General features: G+C 42.3%; 1 long non-coding RNA gene across 1 annotated transcript in view; it reads right to left on the bottom strand.

Annotated features, from left to right (window-relative positions):
• Positions 1–9,289: 9,289 nt before the first annotated feature.
• The window catches only part of LOC128325751 (uncharacterized), a 54,702-nt gene continuing 50,517 nt past the window's right edge, over positions 9,290–13,474 (bottom strand). Inside the window, exons 3-4 of the long non-coding RNA XR_008307599.1 lie at positions 13,263–13,328; positions 9,290–10,416 (exon numbers count right to left, since the gene is read on the bottom strand). This is a non-coding gene — a long non-coding RNA (uncharacterized LOC128325751). The remainder of the gene's footprint in view (positions 10,417–13,262; positions 13,329–13,474) is intronic.

Genomic DNA, 13,474 nt, shown 5'->3' with positions numbered 1-13,474 from the left:
GTTCTGTGGTCCTTAAAAAAGCACACCCACAAGAAAGAAGCTGATGTGTGCTTTTAGGGGTTGTGAACCCCTAGGTCATGCAATCTGACTTGAGAGACAGGCAGAGATTCCTATCAGACCTTGAATGTAGCACCCTAGTGCCACCACCCCACAACCCGGTACATGTTTGTAGAGGGTAGAAAACCAAGCAGCCCTCCTCAGTATGGTTTACTCATCCCTACTGAGTAAATTCTTTCCTAATACATGTTAAACAAATTTCTTCTATGACATAGGGATTTGGAACAAGAAGAGATAATCTGTGATGTAGTTTAAAATTAGCCTTACAAATTGATAGAGGTATATAAAACATCATTGTAAATGTTTTACAGTCACCATATGAATTTCAGTGTATTCCAATTCCACCTATAATCCATTCATTTTGATTCAAAGGTCCTCCAATCTAACATCCATCTTTATTTAAGATTAGAGGGAGAGAAATTCCTTTTATCTATGTACACAGTATATACTCAAAGCATTTTTAGCATCATTTGCATCATACATAATTACATTGTGCTAAGCGAAGTGGAAGAGACTTTCCAAAAGTTTGGATGTTAATCTTTGTTGTATTAAGCTATTAGAAAGCAGAAAGTTTAGGTATTAATTCATCGCCCAGGTAATTCTTCCATTTACAGATCATGCTGAATTAAGATATTTAACAGAGCATGACACTTCTTGATGAAAGCACATTCCTCTTCATCATACATATAAATAACTTATTAAGCATGTCCTACTTTCATTTTGATATGTTCTGCTTACACATTTTTTAGCACATTGATGAATTACTACTTTCAAAGTGTAAGATGGTTGGACCTCTTAAGTCCTGCCTCCTAATTTCAAATGTGTGTGAGCAGACTAATTACTTAGCACTGAGGGAAAAGCACTCTGCTTAAGCTTAGAGACAGCAGGCAGCACCCAACCAAGTTACTCATGCCTAAGTCCCACTGGCATACATGTCCCATTGTGTAATACAGGCATTGCAGATCGGCCCGCAGCACTGTGGGTCTCACACACAGCGACAGTGCTATTGGAGCTGGAACTACTGACCTCTTGCATTATTGCACGTTGCATGCTGCCCCATGATAATGTTACCCAATGGGTGAAACACGTAAGTTCCCATTTTGAATGTTAATGCTATGTGCTAATACAAGAAGTGTGACACACAATACCAGTATTAGCAAATCATGGGCAATGGCTTTCCCTGGCAGTAATATTTAACTGCAGCAAGAGCTAACCAAGGCTTCCATTTAGTATTTCCAAACTGGCTTCGTATCCTGAGTGAAGTAAAGTTTCTGTTTAGCTTTAACCACAGTTAATGTCGCTGTTTAAAGGTCATGAAACTATTGTTAAACCTGGAAGGGGGAATCTTGGCTCCAGATGGCAGGGTGTGGAGGAACAGAGTGTGCCATCACAGAAACCCTATTCACATGTTATGTTCAACACTTGTACAATCCATGTACATTGTACAAGGATTGTACAAGTGTATACACAGGTACAGAGCTGTATACAGATAGAGTTATTCACTTGTTTTCTTGAATGCAGGTTCCATAGTGCACTTCCTCTTTGTATCATGCATTTGAGGGATCTGTAGCCAGATTCACTTTTTAAATGAACAAAGGTGCTGTCATGCACACAAAAACAAGTACATGTGTGTGCAGATATTTGAATGCAGGTACAGCATAACATGGCTTGGGGCTGGGATACCCTGTATTCACCCATATGAACCTGCCAGGGGTCTCCATTCAGCATCTCAGGCCATGCTCAAGACCCCATCACTAACAGAGATCCAATTAGCAGGTACTAGAGACAGGGCCTTTTCGGTTGTGGCTTCTCAACTCTGGAACGCCCTCCAGAAAAGCTTTGCCATGCTCCCTCCACATTTTTAAAAAACAACTAAAGACACATCTTTTTAGCGAGGCTTTTGAATGTTTTATCAGCTGTTTATATCTGATAGGTTTGTAGCTTTTTACATTTACCAATTTTAATTCATAATTTCTAAAACTTGTAAATTTTAAATGTGGTTTCAGCATCATTTACACTTTATTTAATTGTATTGATTTTTAATTGTTTTATATTGTATCGATTTTATTAATTTTGTGAGCAGCCCCAAGCAGTAGTGTGTTGGAGGGGCAGGGTAACAATATTTTGGATGAACAAAATTTATCATAAAAGTCTGAATAGGGCTACAGTCTTTTCCTTATTGCTTAACAAAGATGAAGAAAGTGACTGCTGGTGTAACATCAGCACTGGGCCTTCTCTGTTGTAGGGATGTGCATGGAACCAGCTGGCCTGGTTCGGTTCGAGTCCGGAGCAGACTTGGACTTGACCGGACCAGTTCAGTCCGGCACCCCTTAGAAACACACCCTGCCCCCCCCCGGGTTCGGTTCAGACCAGAGAGGTTGTGATTTAAAAAACAAAAAATATATCTTCTACCTTTATCCCCTTCGGGGGGCTTATTCTAGGCTGTTGGGGGGGTGTCCGTGAAGGTTCCCCCTCACCCTGCCGGCCTTGGTATCACTGCCATGGCCCATCCAGCCACTCTTTTCAGCCCGTTCGGGCCTCCATATGTTTGCACGGTGGCCATGTTGCCTGCTGCCATGCATGTACAAACATCCATGGCCCAGGGCCTTGCAGAGGCCATTTGTGTATGTGCGGCGGACATTTTTTTAAAAAAATTTGCAGCGGGCAACATGGCCGCCGCACAAACATACACAGGCCTGAACAAAAGAGCCAATAGGCCGAGGCGATGATACTGAGGCCAGCAGGGGGAGGGGCAACTTTCTAGGACACACACACACCGGTGGCCTAGAGGAAGCCCCCCAAAGGGGATAAAGGTAGAAGAACTTTTTTTTAAATCATGAACCACCCGAACCGTTGAGGGAGGGGGTTCAGTACAGGATTGAACCAAACGGTGTGGTTCGGTTCTACCTCGGAACTGTCAAATGGAACCTGTTCAACGTAGAATCAGAACCACCCCCAAACTTTTCGCACATCCCTACTCTGTTTCACTTTATCACACCACTCCATGCCCATGTTTGTCAAAGACAGGAGGATCTGTCAGAAACATCTCTTCTTGGAAATGGCTAGCCTCTTCAAACTTCTAGTTGCTAGGTTTGAAAGAGTGGTTGAGCAGGTGCTCAGTAATTAATTGCTGAATTTGTATGAAAGATGGCATTTGAATATATAGGTACATAAGTAGTACTTTTACTGTTTTTACATCTTCATTGCAGGCAGCCATAAAGGAATTCTGCAGTAAAGTTCATTACCAAATACACATGAAGTGTAGATGTTTCTATACTTAGCTGAGTCTATCCAAGTTTTTAATTTTATCAGTATAAATAGCACCAGAGCAGAAAATCAACATTATTGCCTTTGTTATGCACTGAGAATGCAGAACATAATTCTAAGCAAGATGTTGTCACTAGCTGACCTTTAAAAAAAAAAAGTTACCACTTGCATGAATGAATTCTCATCAGATAAAAGCAGGTTTATTTGTTTAGGAATATTGCTTTAAAGGCAAGGAGTAATATTACATGATTCCCATTTACACAGCTGAACAATTTTGTGTTATCATAATGCAGTCTTGACTTTACACATCCTGCTGCTACACTGCAGCGCTAGCAATCTATTGTGAATTACAAGCTCTAAAAAGTTTTCTATAAATTAAGTATCTCAAAACCCTAAATCTTACTGTGGATGTTATAGAACAAGAATTAAAATGTAGGAGAATAGCCAAGTTAATCTTTTTAAAGTGCGACAGTATTTTTTGCTGCTGCCACTGTTGCAGCTGATGCAGACCACCTGGTTTATTATAGCATGAGATATATAATAATATATTACAGGGCCATTTGGATACTTTGCCCTTCTGGCCAAGCCCATAGGACCAAAAAAAAAAAGAAAAAAAAAGTGAGTGTGATGTGAGCACGTCTTCTCCAGTGAGCCATTCCTGAATATTACAGGATCATGGCTCATCTGAACTGCCCCTCTACACACAATCTAAATACTGGCTAACAGATGGTGCAACATTATGTACATTCACACAACTGAAAGAGAGCACATGGTGTAGCAAGCAGCCTCTGTATTTCCCCCTTTCTCTTGGGGGTGATGGGGACCGTTTGGGCATAGTGTGAAACCTCAAGCAGGTGAACTTGTGGTTAATCTGTGAAGCCGTGGATCATTTCGCAGATGATTGTTCAACCAGTTTTGCAACCCCTGGCTTCTGGGCAGAGAGACCCCTCCTTCTTCCTAGCCCCCGCCATGCTGCGCCCCTGCAAACCCCATCCCCTCATGTTGCCATGCTGTGTCCAAGGCGTCAGCACGCTGGTGAAGCTGTGATCATTGGCTATGATGTTAGAGGGGGCATGCCTAGCATGATCGTGCCTTTGCGCCATAGATCCGGGGGCGTAATCAGGGTAGGGCAGGCAGGGCACATGCCCTGGGCACCAGTTGACTAAGGGCGCAGAAGTGCCTGCCCCTGGCCCCAACACTGGGCTGCTGCCACACACCCCCAATCAGCAAGCCAGCGGGCGCTCACCGCGGCTGGCGTCTCCCGACTCCTCTGGGTGGTGCCTGCACCCGGCCACACACACCCCACTCACGCAGGCACAAGGGGCGGGGGCTGCAGAGGGCGGGCGCTCCTATTGGCTGGTGCGCCCCGTGCAGAGAGAGCTCCCTGGGCAAGCGGTGCTTCCGCTTCCTTCTCCCCCGTTTGCGATGCTGCTCCTCTCCTCGAATCCTCCCACCATGCCGCTGCAGCCTGCTCTGAGTGCCTGGGCTGGTCTGTACTCTGCCTGCCCGACTCAGTCCCTGCAGCTGCTCACCATGCCCAGTTGGCGTGCAGGCTGCCTGTTCTTTGAGTGCTGTAGCTGCTGTGCTGTGCTGCTGCTGCCGAAGTGCCATTCGTGCCGGCGGCATTACACACTGACTGACTCCAGTAAGTAAACTCCTAAAATCATGATGTCTCAGTCAGTGTGTCCTGCCGCGCGCCCTATCCTGCTGCCTTGCCTTGCCGCCCGCTTCTGTTCTGGTCCTGGTCCTGGATAGGATTTCCCTCCTCCCGCTCCCCGAAAGGATCAAATGTATTATGGGCAAAGATTATAGATGAAAGGGGGCAGTGGGGGGGGCATTGGGAGAACAAGCGTGGGACAGAGAGCGAGAGAGACCTGCTGATGGGGCAGGGTGGGACGGGGGTGCAACATCAGCTTGCTTTGTAAATTGTAGCCTGAGCTTTCCTCCCTTTCCCCAGAGTGACTGGTTTGCTGATCAGAAATTCTCCCAGTGCTAGAGGCTTGCGGGGAGCGTACCTGGACTTGGTTTTTTTTAAAGTTGTTGTTATATGCCAAGGACAAGCAGCTGCTCCCTACTGCTTCCCAAACTCAGCAGGCGAATCCCTTCGCCACTCCCCCCTTTTAAAAACGTTGTCCACATTAAATCCTTGCAAGCCCTCATAGTTCCTAAAGTGGGGGCTCTCCAGTTAGCTATAGATTAAATGCTTATACCGCTTATTTGCATTTTAAAAACCACTCCAAAAACTGACCACTCCCAATATCTCATCCCCATTCTCTTTCCCGGTTTCCCTTGCTGCAGATCTGATGCCTTTTGGGGCGGAGGCATCCCAGAGTTGCCTTTCACCAAAATAAAATCGGTGCTTTGTTTTATTCTTGATTCTCTGTTTTTTGGTTGGCTTTCATAATTTCTGAAAGAAGGGTGATTCAAGGAGTCTGGGAGCTTGTAAACTGCTTCCAAGGAAGGATGGAGTTGCTGGCAAAACAAGATGTGTGTGCCTAGTGGATGTCTTCCTCGATTTCGTGCTCCCTGTTGATGTCTGTGTGACTGTCTGTGTGCACAGGGTGGGGAGAGAAGCAGCGGCTGCAGCCGCTGCCTCCCGAGAGGGCTCAGCCGGACGCAGAGAAATCCTGAGCTTCTGCTGCAGCCTGGTGAGCCCCAGCAGACAGTAGCCGGGGCACAGGGGAGGGAAGGAAAGGCGAGGAAGCTGCAACTGGCAGAAAGAGGGGTGGGGGAGGAGGAGGGGGCATTTCTGGCTCCTCGTGGGGGGGGGAGTGAGCCGAGGGGCAAGCCGAGGGGCGAGTCATGAAGGGAACAGGACCAGTTTTTCTCAACCCTGCAAATTCAGTGCTGAGTTGAGCTTGCTGTTCGGCTCTTAAACAAAAGCACTGAAACTTTGCAACAGGAAAAAAAGGGGTGGAGAATGAAGTGGGTTATGCTTTCCTATAACTCTTCTAGCTTGCAACCCTAGTGTCCCCTAGGCAGGGAGGACAGGCAAACTTGACTCTCTCTCTCTCTCTCTCTCTCTCTCTCTCTGTAGTTGAACTACAACTCCCATCATCCTCCAGCCACAATCAATTGTGAGTGGGGGTGATGGGAGTTGTAGTTCAACACTTGCAAATCCTGGCTGTCACTGATAACAGGAGGGTGGGGAAAAGAGAAAGGACACTCTTATACTTGTGAAGGGAGAAGAAAATATATCTGCAGCTAACCAGTACCACTTACATGAAGTAACAGTATAAACATCAATAGTCTTCTGTCTCATGGTATAGATAAAACAGGGGATCATTAAGATCTAGCCTAGGGCATACTAGGAACTGGGGCTATGAGAATGCATACAAAAATCAAAATAACAGAAATCGGGGACATTTGGTCACAATCTTGGACAAAAGGTCACATGGAGGGGGGTATCAGGTCCCTACCCCTGCAGCTTTGTAGTGTATACAGTCAAATGTGCTTTCAGATGATAAGACACATGAGACTGCCACAACTGACTATGAAACTTAAACCTACTTAAAGACAGCTTATAGTATTCTTTCCCTTTAAAACTACTAGAAGTCAGACAAGGTTCCCTGATCTTAGGTTTTGTAGTTGCCACTGAAGCTAGGGGCAGGGGAGGGAGAGAGAATTCCAGTCTCTTTCTCAGACTGTAATCCTGTACTTTCTTACCTGAAAGCAAGTCCCATTGAGCTCAGTGGACTTACATATGTATGTATTTTATTATATTTGTACACCGCCCCAAACTTCCATCTCTTGTAAACAAGCATTGGATTAGGCTTCACTTCTACACTCACAACAGTACTTTGCTGAAGCCTTTTAGCTGAAATGCTCTTGCAGTTTGAATGCCCCTGTTGGTGCCTGTTCAGCATAAGATTCAGAGCAGGGGGGGGGAGAGAGCAATTTTCTTCCCATTTCTGTGATAGAGATTGTTCATCCTTTTTAGGGTCTCTGACTTTTTTAAAAAGAGCAAAAAAAAAAAAAAAAATAAATTGTCTGATCCCTCACAAAAGCCTTGGTCTTTACTACATAATTAGGTAGCAATTTGCATAATCCTGCCAAGACCTGTACCTGCTGGACCCCATTTACTCCTTTTGGAGCAGTTTGTGACTAACCCAGAGAGTCAGCAATGAAAAGTGGCAGAAAATAATTTCTTATGCATGTGTAGTCAGGTTTTCTAGGTACACACAAACAAGAGACATTGTCAAAACTATTGATGAGAAGAGCATTTGCTTCAAGTCCTTTATCTGTACCTCCATAGTTTCTAAACCTGAAATTGGTTTGAATTAACTTTGTGTGAGAAGTTATACACAGTGAACAAGCTCAGGTTGCTTTGCTAGAGTTCAGGATTGGTTGTGAGGGGTAAAGAAAGAGGGTGCTCTAGAAATATAGAATGTGGCTGGTTGATTTGGGGATTGTTAGTGCCTTTGAAATTGTGTTAAGAAGAGCCTCTGAAATAAGGAGTGGTGGGAAAACACAAGGAGGTTGTGTTTATATAGATTATATCATTCTTGCATGTGTGTGTCTGAAGTAGAGATCATGTATGAATATGAGCATATACATATCAGAATTATTAGCCCATCCTTTTTAAAAATATAAGATCCAGCATGACATTAAACAAAATGGTGCTGATTTATTGCCCTTGGGTGCTTGTGAAAATTTCACTCATTTTAAAAGGGAAGCTTATGTCAAGTTCCAGATAATTTGGAACATTCTTGGAATTTTAAGCATTCTGAAATAGGGTTGGGGTGGTTTTTTTTGCAGAAAATAGTGGTCAGTGTGGTTCTTTGACTAAAGTCTTTTTTTGTTTGTTTGATATTTGTTTATTTAAAGGGGGGAGAGTTTTGAGGAATGTGATGGGTATTTACATACTATATAAAGTTGAGAGAGACAATATTTTATTATGCTGGAATGCAAATTTTATCACTTTGTTTCTTTGTCGTTATTTATGCTTGTTAAAATTGCTCCTCTTGTCTGAAAAAGTATTAATTAAAAGAAAAGGAAACAAACTGGTTTTCTGTCAAAGAACTGGCAAATGATGCAAACAAAAGTGGATTCTTTCATCTGCTTTCAGAAGGATTTGCCTCCTGCGGATTGTTGGGCAGTATTCCTGTGATTTAGACATATTGCTGTGTGGTGAGGGTGGGGGAGAAATCACCTTTGACAAATGTCACCACTAGCAAGCTGACATCAGGATCATTCCTCATCTTACTGCTGCCTTGGAATGTGGTCTCAAAGAGGTTTGTATTTGCATAGTTGACACAGATGTATCTGTAAACAATGTCCTTCCATGAATTGAAAAGGTCAGTTTGGATTCATTTTGGGTCCAAAAGCATTTCAGAATTATTCCAATCCATGTGACTGGCATGGCACTTGGTGAAGAGAGGTTAGTAGCTCTTCTGGAGGATCCCATGCTTTATCTGGGTATAATGCAACTTTTTTCTTTTCTGGTTATGAAAAAGTCACAGTGTAAGAAATATGGAATACGTTTCTGCAGGGGCTGAGGCCTTCACAGTCATATCTCATTCTCAGAAAGCCATACTGTGACTGGCAGCAGCACCAGAGCTGTCAATCCTCTTTTGAAGCCCAAGGAACTAGGGGTGTGCACAAAACTGGTTTGCCCGGTTCAACTCTAACCCAATACTAAGCCATCTGGAACCTCATTTAATTGTCCTCTATTAAACTGCAACAATTAACTCAGTGAATATGAATGAAGAATCAAAAGAACTGTTCAGTGCCTGTCGTCCCACCATCTGCAGCAGTATTTGAACAGCATGGACTAGCAGCATGTTACCAAAGTGGTCATATCTGGGGACAAGCTACTTTACCTCACATAGAATACCCAGTCCTGGAAACATGAGGATAGCCTTTTTAACTGAAGAACCACACAAGCTTAAGTGGCTGGCTCTTCCAGTGGCTCATGCTGTTCATGAATATATTTCTTACACATGTAAAAAGAGTGGCCAGAGTAAGGTTTGTAGCTGCAGGAAATTTGATCTCATATGCATACTGATGTACAAAGCTTGTAAGGAAGAGACACTGCCACTACAAGTAGGGTTGTACCCTGTAACTACACTTTTACTTATAAAGCTGTTCCTGGACTACCATGAATCAATATGCTGCTTGAAATGCATGTGAGATGTAATCCTAACCCTAATATGTTTTTTTATTTTGATAGAGCTTATGTTTCATTACATTCCGTTGAAAACATTACAATATAGCATTTTTAAATGTTTGTTATTCAACCTCAAGTTATTATGCAGTGGCATGTGTTCTTATACAGGCCATTGCACATTATTTGTTTGTTTGTTTGTTTGTTTGTTTGTTTATTAAATTTATACTCCACCCAAACTTACGTCTCTGGGCGGCTAACAACAATTAAAACACATACAAAAGTTAAAACAGTTCAACACATAATACATATAAAAATTAAAACATCTCAGTGAATATGAATGAATATACACATACATTACAGATGTGCCATTCATATTCAGGATGAGCACTGAACAGTATGTAGAGCCCAAAGAAAAAGCATGCTAACTGAGTGGCGATTCTCTTATATTTAGCAGTGGGAGAGCAACTGGCCCTATCCAACCCCAGCACAGCATCCCTCCAGTGGCTGTAGCTGGTATCTGCCATGTTTCTTTTTAGATTGTGAGCTCTTTGGGAACGGGGGACCATCCTATTATATATTTTTCTATGTAAACTGCTTTGAGAACTTTGATTGAAGAGCAGTACATAAATAATCATAGTAGTAGTAGTAGTAAAAAATATGTGTGGCCACTGAACAGTGCTCATACTAAGCTCTTTTAAGAGCAGAATGATACATCTCACATGTGGAAGGACACAGAGTTTTAAATGTACATTGTCCACTATAACAAAAAGAAGTCTGATATCAAGTTCAGGTATCCAAAACCTCAGAACAGATTGACATATTCACTTTGGCTCGCTGTCATGGCCTCCCTTCAGCAGTGCTAGATGTTCCATTACAAGGAGGTGAGGAAACACAAGACAGAAGGCACCTGTTCCACTCACCGGTTCCACTCATCATGATATTGTGTGCCAGGTGCAGGATGTCCAGTCTGCTGTGCTGAATCACTAGGTAGCAGAGATTGCAGATTAGTTTATTTATTAAATTTATATATTGCCTTATATAGAAATCTCTAGTTGGTTACCATGAAATGTAAACAAAAGACCAGTTAAAAACAACCAGCTACAAAACATTGAAAACAATTTTAAAACAGTTTAAAATTTAACTAAAAGTCTGAAGAAACAGGTGTGTCTTATGAGGTTTTTTTTAAGGTAGCCAGATATAGGGAAGCTCTTATTCTGACAGGCAGCGTAAGATTATTTTACAAGCCTTTCCTCATCTATGGATCTTCTCCAATACCAGAGAGCAGAAGATTACTTTACTGTCAAAAGAACAATTTCAAAAATATTTTGCAGTTTTATTTAAAAATATATCCAAGTATATTCTGTTTGTTTTATTTAAAAAAACTAGATTACTTTTCATGTTAAGAGGAAAGTGTGTTGCAATTTACACAACATTATACAACCCCGAGCAGTAGTGTAATGGACGGGCGGGGTATAAATATTGTAAATGAATAAATAAATAATTCTTCATTTGTTTTGTAAAATGGTGACGGAAATCTTTATTTTGGTCATTGTTGAATGTGTGAGCCTGAAACACATAACTTGCCTTTTAAAATGGTACAGCTTTTTGAAGGTTTTTCTGTATATATATTAAAGTACTTATTTGCATCTTAAATACATATTAATGCAATTAAATTTGAATTTTTATTTGTAGATGGATTAAGATGATCCTTGCATATGATGTCAGCAACTCCCCCCACCCCCCGTAATTTACTTTCAAGAATGAAAATATGAATATATACAGGTTCTCATTTTTGTCTTGGCACTATTTGAATAGTGTGCCAATGGTGTGCACAATTCAGAAATCATTTTATGTGCTATGACAAGAGCACTGAAAGGAGAATCTATCTCAGTGTTGTATGTATTGACAAACTGCACTTCATTATATTATATTTTGTTTTCCAAATTACTCAGAAATGTGTGCCCTTTTGATTTTAATGACAGAAAACATTATGTGTTTTTTACTTGCTACTGTGAGATTAATAAGAAATGAAGCCTGCTTTCCTATTTAATAGCACATTGCTTTTGAAAACAGGCACACAGTGGGTGGTGATCTTATAGAAACTAATGCAATGACACATAATTTTTCTTTAAATGCAATGCGACTGTATTTGTGTTTACAGCATGTTCTGGGATATGCTTCCAATGGGAATAAAGGTGTGGTTCAGGGAAATAATTACATTGAGTTTTGAAGCCTTTCTATGTGAACATGTCTGTTCTGATTATTTGGCAGAGTTTTGCCATATCTATTATAGTATGAAAGAAAAAAGTGGGGGAAAGCAGTTGAATTATCTTGCAATTGCAAAAACATCAGAAGGGCCTAGCTGGAAAAGTCCATCTAGCTCCAGCATCCTGTTGACCACAAAGGCCAACCAGAAACAGGATAAGTAGCCCTCTCCCACTGCTGCTTCCCAGTAACTGGTGTTCAGAGGCATCCTGCCTCTGGGCCTGGAGGTAGCTTATAGACATCATGACTTGCTGCCATAGGTAGGCTTGTTCTTCATTAATGAACCAAATTTCTCTTTAAAGCCACCTAGGCTAGTGGCCATCACCACATCTTGTGGCAGTGAATTCCATAAATTAATTATGCACTATGTGAAGATGTATGTTCTTTTCTCCTTCCGGAATCTCCTGCCAATCGGTTTCATAGGACAACCTTGAGTTGAACTATTATTTGTGAGAGAGAAAGGCTTCTCTCTATCCAGTTTCTCCATACCATTCATAATGTTCTAAGTGTGCTTTAGTGGCTCTTTTTGTAATCTAAAAAGCCTCAGATGTGTTAGTCTTTCCACATAGAGAAGGTGCTCCAGACTAGGAATGTGCACGGAACCGGCGGTTTTGCCGGTTCAAAGGCAGCGGGAGTGCCGCTTTAAGAGTGGGGGGGTGCACTTACCCCTCCCGCTGCTTCCCCCCTGCTGGAGTCATTTGTTAAGAAAGCTGATCATGGCAGTAGCGTACCTCCTTGCCACCCCATTGCCCCCGTTGGCCAGATATGGCCAGAAGACCCCTACGCACTTGCAGCCAACGGGGACAATGGGAAGGCAGGGAGGTACACTGCCACCCCGATCAGCTTTCTTAACAAAGGACGCCGGCAGGGGGAAAGCGGCAGGAGGGGCAAGTCCAGCCTCCCCTGCTTTTAAAGTGGCACCCCTGCCGCCTTCAAACCGCCCCACCACGGTTCTGTGCACATCCCTACTCCAGACCACTGATCAAATTGGTTTCTTTTCTGCACTTTCCCCAGCTTCACAATATCCTTTTGAGAAGTAAGCTTAAGTATGTCACCTTTCTCTTAGACTAGGGGTTCCCAAACTTGGGTTCCCAGCTGTTGTTGAACTACAACTCCCATCAACCCCAGCCACACTGGCTTTTGGGTGGGTATGGTGGGAGTTGTAGTCCAGCAACATCTGTGGAATCAAGGTTGGGAACCCTGCACGTAGACAAACCATAGGTAGGTTTTCTTTTCATGCATACATTCCTGATAGAACTTACATATTGCTTAGTTTAATTGTCTAATGAGTTTCTATGCAAGCAAAAGAGACTGTAGTTAGACAGTAAAAACCTCTGCAAAACACATAATTAAAAACAAACTTCTTGGTTCAAGAAGGTTACATGAAGCCATTTGTGACATAACTGTTGCTAGGGTGCTTTAGAAACCTATCATGTTTCTAATGCACCCTTTGAACATTACCTCATTGTTCTCTGAAATCCTTTTTTCTCACAAGGAGTTTGCACTATATTTTAAGCATATTCTTCTTGCCTCAGAAACACAGCACCACAGCAATGAGCCTTACCTCAGTTCAATAAATTTAGCTTGTCATTCCAAAAGTTTCAGGAAGGCCAACTTTATTGTTCCAATACTGTGAATTAAAATTAGAACAATGTTTCTGCACAATGGTAAAGATATAAATCAACATATTAAGCAGTAAATATTGCAACATAGGAAGCTGCCATATACTGAGTCAGACCATTGGTCCATCTAGTTCAGTACTGTCTGCACAGACTG

Source organism: Hemicordylus capensis, chromosome 5 (assembly GCF_027244095.1).
Source record: "Hemicordylus capensis ecotype Gifberg chromosome 5, rHemCap1.1.pri, whole genome shotgun sequence".
NCBI classification, from domain to species: Eukaryota; Metazoa; Chordata; class Lepidosauria; order Squamata; family Cordylidae; genus Hemicordylus; species Hemicordylus capensis.
This window is presented reverse-complemented; position numbering and strand designations above follow the sequence as displayed.